The sequence below is a fragment of the Calidris pugnax genome, unplaced genomic scaffold (assembly GCF_001431845.1).
Source record: "Calidris pugnax isolate Ruff unplaced genomic scaffold, ASM143184v1 scaffold25, whole genome shotgun sequence".
NCBI lineage: Eukaryota > Metazoa > Chordata > Aves > Charadriiformes > Scolopacidae > Calidris > Calidris pugnax.
The window spans coordinates 5,531,667-5,539,818 of record NW_015090805.1 but is presented as its reverse complement, the minus strand read 5'-3'; the positions used below and the strand labels follow the sequence as shown (position 1 = coordinate 5,539,818).

General features: G+C 41.9%; 1 protein-coding gene across 1 annotated transcript in view; it reads left to right on the top strand.

Moving 5' to 3' along the window:
* The first annotated feature begins 2,244 nt into the window (after positions 1–2,244).
* The window catches only part of KCNJ15 (potassium channel, inwardly rectifying subfamily J, member 15), a 37,475-nt gene continuing 31,567 nt past the window's right edge, over positions 2,245–8,152 (top strand). The window contains exon 1 of the mRNA XM_014937983.1: positions 2,245–2,554. The gene's annotated coding sequence lies outside the window, so the exon portion shown is untranslated. The remainder of the gene's footprint in view (positions 2,555–8,152) is intronic.

Here is an 8,152-nt window from a genome sequence, read left to right as displayed (position 1 = left end):
AATTTCTGAGGCTACTCAAGTGTGCCTTCAGTAAGGGATCTGGATGCCACCAGACTTCCAGATCTTAGGTGCTTCACTCAAGAGGAATCCAAAAGATTAAGGAGTCCTACTCTTTCCTATTGCTTTATCCTTGGTTTACCAGACAGCATGCAAGAGTGTGCTTATGGGGGGCTTTTCTGAACCCTCCAACGTTAGTAACAAGTGTGATCTCAAAGTTTTGGCTATACAGAGAAAACCAGGTGCCTTTCTGCAAATTAGAACTAGCCAAGTGACCTGCTTCAAGCATGTAGCTCCCTTTTACAATTGTTTTCCAAGGAGAACAGTGAAAAGGTAAATCTTGTTCCATCTTGCATTTATTGTGAGAATACTCATTGTGAGAACACATATTGTAAGAGTGTGAGAGATTTTCCTTTCTACATCTCTGACCATTCAGACACTTTTCACAGAAATCAGGCAAAACAGTGACTGAGCAATACAAGTCCTATGCAGAAGGTCTAACAAAAGTATCACAAGGATTGGTGGCTGGGGCTGCCTTGTGGTTTGAGAATCTGCCACCACTCCCTCCCCATACCCCAACGCTACTCTAACCCAGACCCCTCAGACGTAGTGATTGCCAGGATGTCTGCGGCATCTTGCTTGGATCTGCCCGGGGGAGACATCACAAGTGCCAAAGAAGGCAGAAGGAGATGAAAACCTATATAAACATGGGTAGTGCATGAAATTCTGCAGTTGCCGTGCTTTGACTTTGACCCTAGCTCTTTCTTCCACTCACATCTCCTTAACCATGTCTGAAGGTGGTTTTGCTGCCAAACCATCTTTGTTGTAATTTATTTTTTCTGTATTACTGAGATGAAAATCAGCATACATCAACGTAGACACTGATACACTTTCATATACATATTCTGTTTAATGTAACTTGAGGCACGTTAACAAATTCCCAGTTCTGCTGGCCCTGGCAGACCGCAAACTCCCTGCCTGTCTTTCCTAAGAGTAATCTGTTTCAGTAGATCTAAGAAGTTGGAAAGACCATCCCTTGGAACTTCGACACCTGAAAATCACAGGCATTTCCCATTTGAGTTTTCAATGAGTTTTCAATTATTGTGCTATGCACATTGTTGTGTTTCCACAGAACTGTAAACACTGATCAGGTGTTTCAACAAAAAGATCACTTTTCACCTCAGAGGCTGTAGGGTCAGCTTTGACTATTGCACTGTACTAAAACAAAGGTAAGTGTTTGTTTCTGTTCTGCTAACTAGATAGCAGAATACATCACTGCTTGTTGGGGTGGTCCATAGCAAGCTCCAAGAAGGACAGCGTGCTGGGATGGCTTTAGTCCAGCATCTCTCCATGGAGTTGTGTACATGTGTGTCTATGTGTATGTAGGTCCATGTTGGGAGTTACTCCATTATATTAAAGTCATGCATGTTGGGTATAGAGAAAAATTGCATAGAAATGTAAATGACTGTGGAGAAAGGCAGGCTAGAAAATCTGCATATGTTCTACAGGAGTAAAAGTGAGGCTCAGGGCTTTTTTTTTGCCTTACTATCATTTCTGTGGTAAATTGTTAGTCCACTTAATTTACAGTACTTATAAGAAATGCCAACGGGATATTTCCCAAATCCAGACAGACCAAAAATAAAGTGATACAATGTACTTGGAATTTTAATATCAAGGATAAAAACACTAAACCTTTACAAAGAATCAACATTATACACAACCCATGCTTTATGTATTTAATTTATCTGCTTAGTACAGGGGCAGCATCTGTTTTCAGTGAGATGCTGCTTTTTTTTTTTTTTTTCCCCGAAGTCAGCAGCTGGGATAAATGAAATAGTAGTCAAAGACCAGATTAACAGTTTGAGGGCCACAAAGAGGGGAAGGGAGGACAGTTGAAGAGGACAGTGACAGGAGGAATTGTAACCTCCAGATGTCCTGATAATAACTCCCAGGCACACAATCTCGTAATGTGGTATGTATTATGCTACACAGTAGACCGCTCTATCTCAGACAAGTTTCTCACAGTGCTGTTAATTCTTCTGTTATCCCTTTCCTTCCACAGCACTGCAGAGACGAGGCAAGTGAAGGAAAGGTTCTTCTGAACCCACCGCACATCACCGATGCTGGCAGCTCCTGACAAGACATGGGCCACAGTGTTGCGATAGGAATAAACCTGCCTCACTCTGCTCTGTAACTGGAGAGCCAAGCATTTTGGCCTCGAGTCACGTTCTTAAGCTTCTCCCTGGATTCCAGCTTCCAAAATACCAAAGTATAAATTCTCTTCTTTCTTCTTTGCTCTCCAGCTCTCCGGCTCACCACCTCAACCTTCTCCAGCAGCTGAGAGTGAGGAAGCTGCAGGAGCAGTCGGGAACGGGTCTGACTTGAAGAAACGACAGAGCCTTGGTAGCCAGTGGGGCAGAAGAGAGGTGGGATGAGCTCCTCGGTCCTCAGCAACTGACTGCTGACACACTTTGGAGATGCCATTGAGAAGAGGATCCCCTGTCTACTGAGGAAGGCAAGGAAGAGGGATCAGGAATAAATGGACTGGTGCGGAAAGGTATTTGTGAGTGCATGGTTGAGTGGAGAGAGTGAGAGGCTGAAATGACTGACAACAAGGAATGGTGTTTAAATTGCCTTTTTCCTAATTAAGAAAATTAATTGAGCTTTTAATCATCCCAGTTGAAATATTCGAGCTTTTGCCACACTGGGTTGTCATTACTCTATCACAGCTTGAATAACCAACTCTATCTAACTACGGTTTCTAGCCCTGCGTTTTCTGTTAGAGGGTCTGAAACTTTCTTACACTTAGGTCTCTTCATACTGCCAGAGTGATATAAAAAGAACTGAGTGGGATTGGGAATAATAGCCAGAATATTCTTCACTTCCTTCTCTCAATGGCTGTGTGGCACTGTAGAACACTTGCTGCTGGTTTTCACCTTAGAGAGGTTTATTTTCTTTAGCAATGGCATATTGAAGTGGAGTTAAAGTGTATAATTCCCCCACCTACTCCCAGTTACCCTACCCTTTACAATAGTTAATACAGCACCCACAGTAGGAGCCAGTCTGAAGAGTGCAGCGTGTCCCCAGCAAGAGAATCACCCTGCAACGAGCCAGAACATTTGTGATGAGAAGCCCTGCACAAATACAAGATGATAGTGTTGATAGTATTAACCACCTTGTAGTTATGCATTGCAAGGGTCAGAGACGACTGAATGATCTCAGAAACTGTATTTGCAGTAATAGTTTTGCACAAAGAGGTCACTTAGAGATAAAGTGGCAGTTAATTCAAAACAGAATTTCAGGCTTAGCTTTGCCTTTTTCCCCCTCTTTGAAGGAAATGAGAGGTGACACACTTGGATTAGATACACATTTTAGGCTTTTTCAGAAACCAGGATATTATTTACTGAAAAGATTGTAATAGTTCCAAGCTGATAAATGGAGCACATTGTTTTTGGCATGCATATCAATTCTTAAAACAAATAATATTTACCAGAAATTTTGTAGAATCTCCTTTGGACTCTTGACAGTCAATTAGGCAAATATGGGCTTTGTAGCACTATAGGAAAATGTACATTTTTACAGAAGCTTTTCAAAGCTTGGCAACTCTATCCAACTCAACACTCTTTATTCTATAACAAAGCTCTTGAGATTCATTTTTTAGGACTCAACAGCCAAAGTCCACAAAACTCAGCCTACTCTTAACATGACAGTAAGAGAGTGAGTGAGATAGAGATGTACTTTGATTGGCAAATGTGTCAGGAGCAGAGATATAAAAGTGAGAAAGAGTCTAAAGTGAAGCAGTTCCAGAAACCCGGGAGTAGCAAAGGACCCCCCTTCCTTTTTCAACTCCATGGTATCTGGGATCACAGGAGATGAAGGTAGCCTGGTCTGCCAAGGAATGTGTGAAAAGCTCACTTCTAGAAATCACCTGTGCTCCTGTGTGCACACATGTGCAGAAAACTCATATGCCGTCTAGTACAAGTGTGTGTACACAAATTCAGGTTTTATTTACACGCAGGTACCTATCTCAATGCAGATATAGATATACACTACAATTATTTTAATTTAATTGGCTTTCATTTCAGATTTTGCTGGCAACAGGTACCATAGCTCATCCAAGGTGGACCACTTGTCTCAGCCCTTTCTAGCAGCCAGCTAGTTTCATCTTTGCTAGAGCTCTATGAAACATTTTATTTGCTGTGGAACTACAAAGCAGGAAGGATTCACCTGCTTTGGAGTGTGTGCCCAAAACCAGAACTGGCAGGACATCTTGTAATTTGTTGCGTCCAAATACTGTCTTGCCAATGCCGGAATTAAATTGTCTCGCTCAGTTTTGATAGCTCCAGATTCCTGGAGGTTCAATTTATTGAAAATCCAGAGACCTTTCCATGGCCTAGGCCTGGTGGCCAAGCTCCAGAAAAAATCAGTGTGGCTCACTGAGTTCTTCTGGACAGAGTGCCTTTTTGGGCAGCCTGTTTTGCCCAGCCACGTTGGAGCCCATTGTGTAGCCAGCACCAGATGTTGCCCTCTTGCTGTCCAAAGCAAACTGGTCTCCATCATTTAGGTGGGAACTCGGGGCTGTCCTCTGAGGGAGACTGACCTGTGCAGCTCTGTGAGTTGCCTGCCTGCAGTCTGTGTTCCCCCCAGACCTGACTCAGTAACATATTATCCATGTTGTTCAATGGAAACCTTATAGCTTCAATTGAGATAGATAGATAGAATGCTTTCCTCTTCTGTTCACCTGTGGAAATCACCTCAAACCTCCTGTGCGGGACTGTGTTAAAGGATAGGCCTTGGAGGTAGTCCTCTAAGGTGGTTTTTAGTGACTTTATAGGCCACTGACTTGCAAAGACGAAGAAATCTCACTGCAGATCAGTTGGGATATATTCAAGGAAGTGATATGAAACAAAGTGAAGGAAGTTATTGGAAAGTACATATCATTAACGACAGTCTAGACGAGCAATAAAACAAGGTAATATGGGGAAAATGTAAACAAGCCAAGGCTGAAGGGAAACAAAAGAAGTAGAAGTATCTTGCAGAAAATGTAGGGAATCACTCTGAGTCTGCAAAAGCAGGGAAAGCTCTGAGGAAAGATAAAGAAAACAAGGCAAAATAGCAGTGTGCTATAGGAAATTCAGCGGAGCCAATAATACCAACAATTAGGGAGAAAAAAGAGTGGTGAACCACATACCACAAAGGTGAAGTAAACACGGAGGAAATATTTTGAAGCCTGCCTTAGCCAGCTTTAGAAGCTCGCAGTCCACCCTTCAATACAAACACAGTAGACATGCTTGAATCGGCTCAGTTCCTTCATCAGAAAGCTCTGCTCCAAGAAAGAGTTAAAAGCAAATGTCCTCCAAGAAGAGATAAATAGCACAGTTGGCCTTTTAAGGGCTAGAGGAACAAATTCTGCCAAAGCATAAAAAAAATCTGAAAAGGTATATTGATGCAAGTGGAGGTTCAAGAGGTTCAAGGTAGCTGAATAAAGAAAATAGCTGAATGAACCCTGAGGAAGAGTTCCTTTCATTCCAAGCAATCCAGAGGTATAAGTTCATTGTCCTGATGAAATCAATTGTCAACAGGCTGCAGTTAGCTGCACAGTAAGGGAAAGAGACAGTGTGACTTCAGATCAGGATATGTTGCAGTGGTTGAGGTATTAGTACTCCAGCAGTAAATGGAAAAGTATGGAGAGTGGAGGCACTCCACTGTGACTCCACTGTCACTGTTTCTGCTGGATTCATCATAGCATCCAACTGAGATATGTTGTGGGATGTAGAAGAAACAGAGGGAGCTCCACATAAAAGCACTGATAAAAGCTGTGCTTGAACTCTTACACAAGAGTGCCATAAGGATTTATGAGAGTTAAACAATTGCTTCACATAAAAACTTAGTGAATGACAAAAAATATGAATTCACCATCACTCTCTTTGCTTTTAATGAGATATTACAAACAGTAGATGCACTAGAGAATAAAGCCACTGTTGGTCTGATGTTAAGCTTCATATGCAGGTGCAACTGAATATCCGACAGATATTCTTAAATGTCTTACTAAATTGGAGGAATTATTTAACAAAGAATGTCATGTACATAAATTACTTGCAGCTAGGAAAAGCAAGTTCTAAAACAAGTAGTTTATTTTGCGTCTCGTAAACTTCATGTTTGCTAGGCATTCTGTTGAGTTTGAGATTAAAAGTAGGTCATTAAAGTGTTATATTTAATGTCAAATGTATCAAGACAGTGCATGAACAGTATGTTTTTGTGGACTCAACAATGTAGTCAACAAAAGTAGACAAACAGGCACTCAAAGGCCTCAAAGTTGGAACAAAAGAAAATGTGAAGTGCAATCACTTGACAACAAACGAGGAAGGAGGTGAAATCAAGGCATGTGAATGACTGAACCTGAAAAGATTATGATGGTGAGACTACTGCAGAAATCAAACAGATAATGGAAAGCCAGAGATAGTCATGCAAATACAGCCAAGGTCAGTTCAACAAGAAACAGACTGAACAAGATGGTCTGAATGGGTTCAGCCAAGTGCGCTGTTGCCCTATGCAGGGATGTAGCCAAACTGGACTCAGTGGAGAAACGAGACCCCGGGAAGGGACAAGCAGCAACGGTGCTCCCCAGTGTCTTCTGAAAGCCTGGAAGATGCAGAGAAAGAAGGCATTTGAAGAGATCATTCATAGTTGCCTGCAAAAGTTTTGATGCATAAATTAAGGCTTCAGTGTAACTTGTCCTTGGTCTCCTGTACACTGGTTACGATGTTTTACTGAATCCATCCTATCAGTTTCTAGAAATCCTATCTCAGATTTTCATAGATTCATAGAATGGTTAGAGTTGGAAGGGACCTTAAAGATCATTGAGTTTCAGTCCCCCTGCCATGGGACACCTCCCGCTAGACCAGATTGCTCAAAGCCCTTCCCAGCCTGGTCTCATTTTCATGCACCTTGTGCCTTAGATCTGTGACTGAAATCCCTGTAGGACCAAACCATGGGAGACAAACTTAGAACTGAATGTTAATCAAATATTCACTAGCACTGAAGATCATGTTGCAAACAAATTTTCTCTGTATGCAACTTAGTGCCAACTGAAGCTGTAGTCTGGAGGGTGTGCATCCTTATAGACTAGACCTACTAAAACAAATGCATTTCCACTCCCAGAGACCTTTGGACAGCTCTAGTTTTTATTGAGACCTGTAAGGAGACTGGCTTTTCCTGTCTGTACAGTATCTTTCAGACATATTTTCTGTGAATGATAAAATCAGGAGAATGTGCGGGGCTACATGAGGCCACCTGGCTGCTATGTCTTAATAGTAGACATGGGGTTTTGTTTTGGGATTGTTTTTGGCTTTGAGCGCTGGTCATCATCTCTGTCCTAATGCATAGTCTTTGGTGTTTCATAGAATCGTCTAGGTTGGAAGGGACCTTTAAGATCATCTAGTCCAACCATCAACCTAACTCTGATTAAAAAAAACCCAAAAACCAAACCAAACCAAAAAAAAACCCAAAAGAAAACCACACAAAAGAACGCTGAGATGAGAATGCCCTGAGAGAGCGTTTTCAAGCATAGGTACCTGTAGTTGAGCATCCATATCAGATTTTAAGGCTCCTTCAAGTGCCTTGCTTTTGAAAAATGCAGAGCATGTGCACTGATTTACACAGCCCTTTAGGAAACCAGCTAACTTATGGCAATGGATGGGAATGTATGTGCACCCTTTTACTTCTTAATGAACTGCTTTAGAAAAGCAAGTATCCCATCTAAGAGATACTTGAAGGGACAAAACATACCCAGTCTCCTGTCGCGTGGGTTGTCATCTTGCTGTGTCTTGAAGACCATATTTAACACCACTTCAGTATCTCTTAGCTAAATCTCTCCTCTCTTCACCTGCTGGCATCTGCAAGCCTAAACAGTCCTTGCAAACATCTCTCATTTGTTTTTCATGCTTTTAATTTTCTACTTTACATGATGGATGGTAGGATTTATTATAGCTCAGAGCAACCAAGCAGTTGCTATACAATCTGCCCCAGGCAAGCCGGCTGAAAAGCAATAGCCATGGTCCCTGAAAAGATTTTGCTCAGACTTTCTGAAAGAATTCACCTTTGGGGCAGGGATCAAGCATGGAAAAATGTAGCCCCAAAGGTCAGCATTTTGCAA